Here is a 12,716-nt window from a genome sequence, read left to right on the forward strand (position 1 = left end):
ACTCTTTGGAGAGCTTCTGGATGCCTTTCTGTCTGTTCAGAATTGCCAGCTGGTTGACAGATGACTGGACTTGCAAGGGCAAGGTCCCAGGCCATCAGTGACTGAGAGAGGAAAATCCCAGAAGCCACAGAGACCCCTGCAGGCCAAGCAGCTCATGTATATTATGGCCACTTTACCTGGCAACAAATTAAACTCCTGAGCAAGTGGTAGGGGACTTCCCTTCTAAGCGGAAGTTGGCTGGAGGGCCCACATCCAGGGAACTTTCTGTATGCATGGAAAGAGGAGGCTAGCCCTGAGAGTTCAATGTCAGACACCCAGAAAGGTCTCTAAATAGGTCCCCATGAATGGACGCCTGAAATTGATTTATCTCCTTGTGGGGCAAATCTTTTCATGACCCTTGACCTCAGCTTTTAACTTGTAACGTGACTTGATCTAGATCTAACAGTAAGATTTAAAAGAAAGATTTGAAAAGATAAGAATAAAAATAAATAAAAGAAGGGTTAGGGTCGCAGCTCCAATCCAACTAAGTGACTGTGACCCTGGTCAAGTCACTTAACTTCTCTGCAACTGAGTCCCATCTCATAAATAAAGAGTAGAATCAGGTAATCTCTAATGCAGTGCCAGCTTTGAAATTCTCTTTGTTTTAAAAAAAATTTTCAAGCAATGATAAACTTACAGAAAAGTAGGAAGTACAGTTATATAATAAAACGTTTTTCTTCCCGATCATTTGAGAGTCCGCTGCTGACCAGATTCTCCATCAGCGTGTGTTTCTACAAAGACCTTCTCCTTTACAACCACAGCACCCCCATCAGTGTCAGGAGGTGACACTGACACACTACTGTCAGCCTCATCCTCAGACCCCATGAAGTTTTACCAGTTGACCCAATGAGGTCTTTCATGGCAAAAGGATCCATTCAGAATGACGTGCTGCCTTGAGCTGTCACTTCTCTTTAGTCTTCTTTAGTCTGGGACAACTCCTCCATTTTTCTCTGATACTTTTGCAGATTATGGTCCAATTGTTTCAATGCCAGGCCCCCTCCATGAGGACAGCTCGCTTGGACTCTGACTTCTCACACTGCTCATCCTGCTGCATGGACGCCCTGTTGCCCCATCCAGGCTCTGACTCTCACTCTGGGCCACCCCTCCTTGAGGAGGCTCCTCACCCAGCCTGGGCTCCAACACCCCTTGCCAAGCCACCTCCCCCTGCATACAGCCTCCTGGTTTCTCTCATGCAGCCCTGAAACGTCATGGATCTCCTGACCCCGAATTGAGGACACACTAGGTGCTCCACCCCATATCATGGCTTTAGGACTGAATTGTTCTGGGTGAAAGGGAAGGGAAGGGAAAACATGGGACAGGAAGGGAAGGGAAGGGAAGGGAAGGGCAAAGGAGGGAAGGGGAGGGAAGGGGAGGGAAGGGAAGGGAAGTGATAGCTTAAGACTTTACTCCTGAGCGTGTCCCCTGAATGTGGCTGCCTGCTGAGTGGGAGTCAATAGGAAGAAGAGAAGGACCAGGAAGCCCCAGGATTCAGGGAGAGGCAGCTGTGATGTTAAAAAGAAAGAAACAAGGAAACTGAGGGCGCTGAGACAGGTTTTGCACATTCAATGGTTTGGAAAGATCAGGTGTGAGGTCCACTTTTGGGGTCCACAAAAAGAACCCCACAAAAGCAGGATAGGGATGGGTCTCGCTTTGGGGGGCTATTTCATGTGGGGGTGTGTTCTGAGGCGAGTGAGAGGATGGTGCAAAGTGCAAAACTATAAATAGGAGACATGACAGGGAGTCGGGGCTGTGCAGCTTAGAGACATCAAGGCTCTGTGAAGCCAGAAGCACGGTCACCAAGCATGCACACGGCTGTCTGCTGGCCCCCAGGAGCAGCACCCCGTGTCTGTGCAAGACAGCTACAGGGAAGCCCACTAATGAGCATGGGACTTTGTTTTCCCAGGCAAAGCTGTGCAAAGCTGAGAAGGCCTGCTCGGAGGTGGTGAGCTTCCCGTCCTTTGTGGCATTCAAGTTAAGTAACTCGTGAGGTTTATATAGAGAACTTCAAGGGGACTCAAGTCTGGGTCAGGAAGAGGGCGGGGAGAGGAGAGAGAACTCACTAAGGGCCCATCCCAACCTGAAGTTTTGTCATTCAGCTTTGCCCCGTGACAGGTGTTTGGGTCCCCTGTATGTTACCTGTGTGTGCCAGGCTTTGCTCATCACTTCAGCTATGTCATTGCACCCTGCCATTGTCCTCATGTAGTCTATGTGACAATTCTCCCCATTTTCCAGGCATGGAACCTGGGGCACAGGTGCTCGTGTTCTTGGGGCGAAGCCCTGAGTCTTGGCCAGTGCGATTCTGGACCTGACCCCATAGCTCAGGACCACTGCCCTCAAGGCTGACTCAGGCCAGGGGAGCCCAGGCCTTGCCTGTGGTGACACTGAGATCTGGCTCTGCTCTCCAGACCCCAAAGGGAAGCTGCCTTTCTTCTGTGCGTCTTTGCTCACAGCTGCTCACACAGCATCTGAGCCTCCGGGTGATCTGGGGACAGTGCTTTGGAAGGATGGGCCACAGGGAGGGGTGGCCCATTCACACGTGCCAGCACAGAGAGATGAGCAGGGACCAAAGATAGAAAATGCTTCTTACTGGGCCTCTTCTGATGTAAACACGCAGAACTCAGAATGAAATAGGCACTTTGCATCGCCAAGCAGTTGTGCTCAATGAAGCTCTTCTGGGGCCTGGGGCTTTTAGGAATTTTGTGAGATTTTTATTGCTCAAACAACAAATAAATACGTAAGTCTGTATAGTCTCAATTCAAATGACGACCCAAGAGTCACAGTGCAGGCTTCATTCCAAGCCAATCCAGATTCTAACACGACCTTCCTACACTTCAGAAAGCCCACGCTTGGCGGCCAGCCACTCCCTATTTCTTGGTTATTGAAGTTTGGATCTTTCAGGGAAATACTTCTCAAAGTGTGAAACATAGACAGAGCACTGCTGGTCTGCAAACGTCTTGTTCCTGGTCCGTGAAGAGATACTAAGTACAGACATGGAGACTACATGCTTAGACGCCTTTAGACCGGAACCATTGAACAGAATAATTTTATATGGGTTGACTCTAATAACATAAGGTTTGGCTTGCATTTTATATGCTCATTTTTTTGTTGTTGTTCGTTGTTCTAATAATTCAATTGTATTATGTTTTATGAAAGTATTGGTTTGCAATGTTAGAAATTTAAAACAACAAAAAGCTCTGTTTTGTGTGTGTGGTTTTTTTTTTTATCCCCACAGAGGGTCTAAGAAGTATAAGTCCACGGTCCTCCCTGCTCATACCGCTGAGTCTGCAGAGCAGACGGTCAGTTTCATGGCCCTCGATGCCCAGTTACAGCAGAGCCACAGGTTCACGGGCTTGGTGAGGAGGAGGGTGCCATTCACTCACTGTGTGGCTCTGTGTCAGGCACTACACTGGGCTCCGGCTGTGTTACCCCTTAGCTCATGGCCACGGCTGACCTTCCTGGAGCTGCAGGGCCCTCCTGGGACTTGCACACCAACCGCAGAATCAGGGTGCCCGAGTTCAAACCCAACTTCACCACAAAGTAGCTGGGTGACCTCACGCAAGTCCCTTCTCTCTTTGGGTTTCAGGTTTCTCATTTATAAAATGAAAAGATTTTCGTTTTAAGGGCCCTTCTAGTTCTTTCATTTTATGACTCCAACATTGGCTCTAGGAACCACTGAGGTGCCCGTTTTAAAACCACAAAATCAAGGCCCAATCTCTAAACAAGTTATCATAGTACATTGAAGACAATTTCTTAATCTAGACACAGAAGAGTCACTGACATCCAACACACATATTTTCTTATACTTCTATAAGGTTTAATTTAATACAAGCTGCACATATCTGAAGTGTAGACTGGGGTGTTTTGAGATAGGCAATCACCTGTGAAACTGCCATCTCAACCAAAATATAGAAAATTTCCATGACTCCCAAAGGGTATCTTCAAATCCACTTTTCCCTTTCCCTCTGGACCCCAGGCAACAACTTATCTGCTTCCTGTTACTAAAGATGACTTTGCATTTTCTAGAATTTCATATTAGTAGAATCACACAGTATACATGTTTTTGGTCTGACTTTTTTTTACTCAGCATAATGATTTTGAGATTTATCCATGTTGTTGCGTGTATCAACAGTTCACTCCTTTTTATAGCTGAAATGTATTCCATTGTATGGATGTACCACAACTTTTTTATCCACTCAATAATTGATGATCAACATTTGGGTTGTTTTCAGCTTTTGCTATTACAAATACAGCTACTGTAAACATTCATAGGGAAAGTCTATGTGACCATGTGCTTTCATTTCTCTTGGGTAAATATATAGCTGAGTGGCTGAGTCCTAAGGCATATGTTAAACGTTTTAAGAAATTATCAAACTGTTTTCTTAGTGAGTTCTACAATTTTACAATTCCATCAGCCTTGTAGGAGAAGTTCAGTTTCTCTATGTCCCTGTCAACACGTGGCACTGCCAGTCTTCAATTCCAGATGTTCTAGTACACGCATAGTCGTACCTCATTGTGGTTTTCATTTACATTTCTCTGATGACTAATGAAGTTGGGTATCTTGTCATGTGCCTACTGATCGTTCGTAAATCTTTTCTTGCAACATGTCTGGTAAATATTTTCCTCATTTTTAAATTAACTGAGTTGCAAGAATTCTGTACATACTCTGGGTAAAGTCCTTTGTTTGACATACGTGTCGCAAATATTTTCTCCCAGTTGCAACATGTGGTCTTCAGTTTTGTGACTGAACACAATTTCAAGTTTCACAGCTCATTATAAGGTCATCCATGAGCCTGAGTCCTAGCCATGGGCCCAGGTGAAGAACTCTAAGGTTACAGGCCTGGCTGGTGCCGGTGGCAGAAATAGGCCCAGGGAAGGGAGAGTACATCTTGTGAGAAAGTGTGTATAGTTTCAGATCAATTGAGTTTTAGGAGAAGACAGTAAAAATAAATGAAAACGTTCAACAGAAAAAGGGTAAATGAGAGTCCCACTGTCCCTACATGCTATCCAGAGAAACTGCAGCTGAGGAGGCAGGCTTGGTGGAATCTTCAAGGAAGACCCAGCTGACTCTGTTGAGAGTAATGCAAATCAAGTTGCTACAGCTGGGAGACATTCCTGGTTGAAGGGGTCCTCTAACCAAGAGTCTACAGAGGACACAAAAAGAACAAGAGATTCAGGACTGAAGAAGGAGGGAGGGAATACCCCCCGACCAGAGAGAGGAAGAAGAGGGGACATGGAGGAGTCACAGGAGGCTGAATGTTCTACTTGGTTTTTGTGAAGTTAGTTGGGGAGATGTGTGCAAAAGTGGACGTGGAGAAAATGAAAGAATCTCAAGTGATATGCCTACGAGCAGGCAGGTAGACGCTTGGGGAGGAGAAAAGTGTGGGGGAGGGAGTTTGCCAACAGAAGAGGCAGGAATGGGGAGGAAGTCCAGGCTAGCTGGAAATGTGAAGAGGAGGAGGGATGAATGTGAGCAGCTGCTGGGAAACGCACGTTTTGGAAACGAGCTGCCTCTAGAGGATTTGTGGCAAGTTTTGATGTGTGTATCTGATGTTTTCTCTTTTTCATCTCCCCTTCAGAAATTTCCAGTAAAGACTTCCAGTACATCTCAAAGCTTTTGGAGTCAGATTTGTATTTATTCCGAATGCAATAGCACGCGGAGGCTGGCCTCACAGCCCTTCCGTTTTATGCAGGTTACACAAAGCTTCAAGGGTGAGTCGCGCTTGGTTCAGTGCAGGGAGACCTTGCACGTCTTGTTCCTTGTTTGGGAAGTGTTGGCACTTCGTATGTTCTCAACAATCGATGGTTGCATGTTATTGTAAAAACACTGTAGCTATGTACTGTGCACTGCCTGTGGGATAAGTGTAGGGGAACCGACCACCACTACAGAAGGCATTAAGCAGTTAGTCTCCAGGTTAGACACCTGCTCCTCATCTTCATTTTTTCTTCTCCATGTGACCAACCCCCTTTTTTATGTAGATAAGTGTCGCTTCTCATGCTCCACAGGTTTGCGTATACACTCATGACCCTGTTCATCCCAACAAAACTACCAAACAATTCCCAGAGTTTACCATGCTCTGAGAGGTGGTTGCAGACTGCAAACAAATGACTTAAATCCCGGACACTTCTGGAGTGCCATAGGAATTGCAGTATTTTAGCAACATACGTGTCCTACAGTGAGCAGGAACTTCACTGCTCTGAAGAACACTGTGTGGGGATTATGGTGAGGTGGAGAAGGGAGGTGCTTCCTTGGCAACTTGTCCGACATCTTCGTTTCTCAAATGTGTCTTCCCTAACCCTAGTCTTGGTTAAATCTGCCATGGAACTCCGGGCTTCCCTTCAGTGAGATTTGTCCCTGTGTCATTTCCTATCCAGAGCTGGCTTCCCTACCACAAAGCAAAGCTCCAGGAAAGCATTCACCAGGCCCACCTTAATGGTAGTAATGCCTGTACCTAGGAAAACTGTAGCTGCTTAATAAACGTGTGTTGATTGAATGGTGTATTGACTGATAAGCCAATCAAAGTGGAAGAGCTCCCGAGAAGAATGAGGACCCTCTGTCCCTGTCCCATTGCTCCTCCAGGATCCAAGACGGGGCTTCCCACCTGCTAAATAGCTGAGGTGCTGCCTCGACATTCTGTGCAAAGGTAAAATCATGGGTTTTTACTCTGTAAGGGGCTCTTAGAGTTTCTCTAGAGATTCCTTCTACCAAGGAGGACACAAAATTTGAGATTTGACCAATCCCTCAGAGAGTAAGTAAAAACTGAGGCCCTGTACCCAGGTATCAGACCCACAGCCCGGTGTCCTGGCCTTGGAGAACGCCCAGAGGCAGTGTGGCTCACTGGGGAAGTCCTCTGTCTCTAGGACCAGGTGATCTAGATGTGAATGCCAGCCCTACCCCCTCATGGATGTGTGACCTAGGACAAGTCACTTCCTCTTTGGGCCTCAGTCTCCTCAGTGTGTAAACAAGGCATGATAATAATGCCTACTTCATAGGTTACTCTGAGGATTGATGGGGATCTTAACTCATCTAAAAGTATTTAGAAGAGTGCCTGGCATGTGGGAAGCATTGTATAAATGCTAGCCATTGTTAACAAAGAAGATTGCACAGTATTTCTTATGCCTGCTCAGAGCCACTCAATCGTGTGATTGGAGGGGACCGAATCTGAGACATTTCTGACTTTAGCAGCAAATGAGGGGTTGAATTAGAACTCAGGCCACTGGGGCTCATGGGGTGCTCTAGGGCTTCATCGTGTTTGTCCCCCCAATCCTGGTTTTTAGCACTATTTACTCTGAGTGAATGCCTTCCATTCTCTGAGCCTCAGTTTCCTCATCTGGACAAAGGAAGTGGTCATCTCTGCCCTGCTACCTCCAAAGGTGACAGGGATGAGTGACAGGGTGCTTGTGAAGAATAAATGGTTTCACAATTATTTTCCAAATGAATGAGTTGTCAGGGGGAAATGCCAACAGAGTTTTGAGTTGGAAATGCTTATCCTGTAAGGAATTGCCAAGAATCTGCTTCTTAGGAAACCAGGTGACCTCGAATGGCAAGCCAACAGTTCATTTCATTGGCTCCATCTGTACCCACAGTGGGCACTGCCAGCGGTGGTGGCAGAGCGCCCGGGCCGGTTGACACTGCCACTCAGCAGCCAGGAAAAGGCGGTGACATCTGTGTGGGGGTGGAGGCGGATGCGACATTTATAGTTGGAAAACAATATGCATTTGTCAGGGTTTTGCTCTTTCTTTTCTAAATTCAGAACATTTAGGGAGAGAACAAGAGGGAGGAATACTGATTTCCTCTCCAGGAAAAAATGTTGGATGGCAGGAGCTGGCAGGAAACGTGGACATTTCCTCTCCCCATCCGCCCTACCCATCCCATCTCTATCTCTTCCCTGGCTGCTGCCTGCTCTTTTTCTCTTTCCCTCCTCCCTGTCCCTCCTCCTGTGCCCGTTCTCCCTCTCACTCTTTCCCTTCCCTCACTCCCTGACCAAAACAAAGATGCTGCCTGAGTTCAAGATTCCATCAGGTCTTGGAAGGAGCTATTCCCCACTGGGTGTAATGGAATCTCTGGGAGGAGAGAGGTGCAGACCTCAGTATGGGTCATCTGTGAGGCCTGGGAGTAGGGTGGGTGTTCCCAGGGGGCCCAATGGCCACATCTGTGTGTGAGGAGGCATTTTTCACAGAAATAGGAAAAACAATCCTAAAATTTGGATGGAACCAGAAAAGACCCAAAGAGCTAAAGCAAACTTGAACAAGAACAAAGCTGCAGGCATCACAATTCCTGCCTTCAAGCTGTACTACAAGGCTATAGTAATCAAAACAGTATGGTACTGGCATAAAAACGGACACAGAGACCAATGGAATAGAAGAGAGAGTTCCAAAATAAACCCACACATATGTATATAGGCAACTATTTTTCAACAAAAGTGCCAAGAATATACAATGGAGAAAGGATAGTCTCTTCAATAAATGGTGTTAGGAACACTGGATAGCCACATGCAAAAGAATGAAGTTGGAGCCGTATACTATACACAAAAATCAACTCAAAATGGATTAAAAACTGAAACATTAGATCTGGTACTGTAAAACTCCTAGAAGAATACATGGGGGAAAAGTTAAAATAAACAAGTGGGGCTACATCAAACTAAAAGGGCTCTATACAGCAAAAGAAACAATTATCAAAACGAAAAGGCAACCTACAGAACGGGAGAAAATGTTTGTAAATCATGTACCTGATAAGGGATTAATATATAAGGAACTCATATAACTCAACAGTAAAAAACCAAATAACGCAATTTAAAAATGAAACTGAATAGACGTTTTTCCAAAGAAGACATACAAATGACCAACAGGTATATGAAAAGTTGTTCAACTAATCATCTAATCATCAGGGAAATGCAAATCAAAACCACAATGAGATATCACTTCATACTTGTTAGGACGGCTATTATCAGAAAGTTAAAAGATAAGTGCTGGTGAGGATGTGGAGAAGAGGGAACCCTTGTGCACTGTTGAAAGGAATGCAATTTGGTGCAGCCATTATGGAAAATAGTATGAAGGCTCTTTAGAAAATTAAAAATAGTACTACCACATGATTCAGCAATCCCACTTCTGAGTATATAGCCAAAGGAAATAAAATCATTATCTCAAAGAGATATCTGCACTCCCATGTTTATTGCAGTGTTATTCACAATAACCGAGCTATAGAAACAACCTAAGTGTCTATTGACAGATGCATGAATAAATAAAATGTTATACATACAGAGGGTGCCCAAAAAAGTATACACAGTTTAAGAAAGGAAAAAACTATATTAAAATTACGCTGATGGTAATCACTTTGAGCACCTCTTGTAATTGCAGAAGTCAAACACGTCAAATGTGACTTATATCCATCTTTTGTTTTCAGTATATATCGAGTATTACAATTCTAATACAGTTTTTTCTTTCTTAAAATGTGTATACATTTTTTTGGCACCCTCTGTGTGTGTGTGTGTGTGTGTGTGTGTGTGTGTGTGTGTATATATATATATATATATATATATATATATATATATCAGCCTTTAAAAAGATATGGTATTCAGCCTTATAAGAGAAGGAAATCTTGCCATATGCAACAACATGGATGAACCTGGAGGACATTATGCTAAGTGAAATAAGACCGACACAGACAAATATCACATGATGTCAGGTACACGAAAAATCTAAAAAAAAAGAAAAAAAAGATGAACTCACACTACCAGAGAGTAGAATGGTAGTTACCAAAGGCTGGGGGAGTGGGGGAAAAGGAGAGGTATTGATCAAAGGTTACAAAGTTTCAGTTATGAGATGAATAAGTTCTGGAGATCTAATGGATAGCATGGTGACTATGGTTAATAATGATATATTGTATGCTTAAAATTTGCTAAGAGAGTAGATCTCAAGTGTTCTTACCACACGCACACAAAGGTAACTATAGGAGGCGATGCATATGTTAATTTGCATAGTTTGATTCTAGCAATCGTTTCACAACATACACATATATCACAATAGCACAACGTACACCTTAAACATATACAATTTTTATTTGCCCAAATAAATAAAAATTTGTAAAAAGTGTGCAGGCTTGAGGCTGGTACACTTTGTATCAGTTAGAACTCTTCCAATTGCAAGACATACGTGGACACCAAACTTTAAAAAAAAATTTCATTGGCTCATAATTAAAAACCTGTGCTTCATTTTAGCATCTTGCAGTGCCAGAAAGTAAGAAAGTGCTTAACACACACACACACACACACACAGACACTGGTAGGAATATGTCAAAAGGGCACAGGGACAAACAGAGAGCTCCCAATGATGACAGCTGGAAAATTTGAGCAATAAAAAACAAAAAAGAGAGAGACAGTTTGGGATTATAGCCCATAGTAAACAATAAATATCCACAGGTCCATGCTGATATATGTAAATGATTGAATAAAGTGATAAATGGGAGAGAAGAGACAAATATCTCATGCAGAAGAATTCCATACTGTCCTAAAAGAGGTGGAGCATAACTCATCACTCCATAAGCATGGACTGTACATTGTGACTTCCTTCCAAAGAGCACAGTATGGAAAGGTGGGACACGAAGAGTGATGTTACAGTGGAGGAATCTGACTAACACTGCCTCAGCCAGGCGATCAAAATCAACATCAACTGTCATAAATCAGTGTGACAATACGTCCTCTTGATATGACGATTAAAATAGCATTTAACCTCTGTGACCTTCCTCTCCCCAACCCGTAACTCCAATCTGATCATGAGAAAAAGATCAAATTCCAATGGAGTGGCATTCAGCAATAGAGTTGATTAGCACTTCCAAAAACGGTCAAGTGCATCAAAAACAAGGAAAGTCTGAGACACTTGTCACAACCAAGATGCACAAAATTACTGTAACCGCCCACGCTTTATTCTTAAATACAAAATATTAACACCAGCAGGTATCCACTAGGACATGGGTGCCCAAACTTTCTCAGTGTGGGCCTATAGTGTCTTAGTAATTTATTTCACAGTCCTCTTAGGCCAAAAGAAATACCTAACGACTGCATTTATTTAGTTAGGTCCAAATAACTTAATAGTAGCAGTCTGCTCAACATCCGACAGATGTTGCTGTTTCCCTCTATGTCCAACAGATGTCTCTGTGTTTCCACAGTGTCTCCAAGAGTTTGTGGTCGTGCCCTGGGCACCTCAGCACACAGGATAGGAATTGCAGCTCTAGGTATTAAAACTCTGACGGGACATACATGATAATCACAGGACATGACGAAGCACAGTTGATTCACTGGATAATGTTTAAACTCACAGTTTCCGTGTCATGATAAAGTGTCGCATTCGTTAGTTAAATGGGAACTGTCTACATTGCCCCCACCTCATTATCACAGCAGCCAGATCATAACGTGGTTCCCACCATAATATCCCTCACTCCACAGGCCCGGGAACCAATGTGGGGATTCTGCCAGCTGCTTAGTATGCCTATTCCGGTGATACATTCTGGAACCGGAGGGTGGGGGTGGGGGGTGGGGGGGACCAGGATGAATTTGGGGACCCACTGGGCTCACTGTGAGATGGACTTGAGCTAAAACACTCCACTAATCACTTGATTTCCAAAAATCCTCCCCCTCCCCCGACTGGTGGGACACAGGGCGTCTCCTGGAATCAGTGTCTGTTCAGAGCCAGCGTGCAGGAGTGCCTAAAAGTTCTGAGTATTTCCTCTTCCCTAATGCGCAGTTACCCTGCTGAAAGGCCGTAGGTCCCTTTGGGGAAGGCTGGGAGAGAGACGAACAGTATAAATATTTGGTAGTGCACGGGAGTCCCTCCTGAAGGGGACCCAGCCTCCCTCTCATTCAAGGGGTCCTGGGTCTGTCGCTTGGCTCAAGTCTGAGGATTGATTGAGGGGCCATAGCTCTGTTTTCATGATTCAGATGAGACTTTGTTCACTTGACCTAGAGCTTTTCTGTTTATACAGAACAGGTAAGAATTTAGTGGGTTCCGGTATCCATTTCCATTCTAGGAACAATGCGATCAGCTAGCTGACACCCAAAGTCTGCGTGTCAGACTGTTCTGTTCGCTGCTTTGACTCCGCTGTCCATTCAGGAACCACGCCCACCTGCCCTTTGGAGGTTGAGTGCCACCACTTGGCCCTGCCCCCCCAGGATCCAATTACCCCATTGCATTTAGGTTTCCCAGTTCAGTGACTGCAATTCCCACTGTGAGGTCTGACCTACAGAGAGAGCGATCATAGCACCCTGCAAAGTCGCCAGGGCTCCCCTCACAAATCTACTTCTCACCGTAAGGTGAAAGGCATGTGCTCTGCACCTTCCCAGTGTGGGTGAGTAGGTCTCAAATGACAAATCCACTCTAACATTCCAATCTTCCTAAGCCATTAATCCCTTCCTTTACATTAAAGCAAGGCAGGTCTGGCATTTCAAACTCACCACTGTGGGTCTCCTTTTGGCCCATGTTTAGTTTGCCCAGCCAACCAACCAACCAAACTGTTAGCGCTTTCCCTAACTCTAGGAACAGTAGATACAGATGCAACATTAAATGCAATGTTAGATGCAAAAATCCCTGCTTCGTGAGCCCATATCAGCGTGCTCCAACTGCAGGTTCCTTCCAGGATTATCCCAATCGTAATATCCATTCCCACACGTGTTACCTCGATTTCTATC

The sequence above is a fragment of the Rhinolophus sinicus genome, linkage group LG07, assembly GCF_036562045.2.
Source record: "Rhinolophus sinicus isolate RSC01 linkage group LG07, ASM3656204v1, whole genome shotgun sequence".
Taxonomy (NCBI): domain Eukaryota; kingdom Metazoa; phylum Chordata; class Mammalia; order Chiroptera; family Rhinolophidae; genus Rhinolophus; species Rhinolophus sinicus.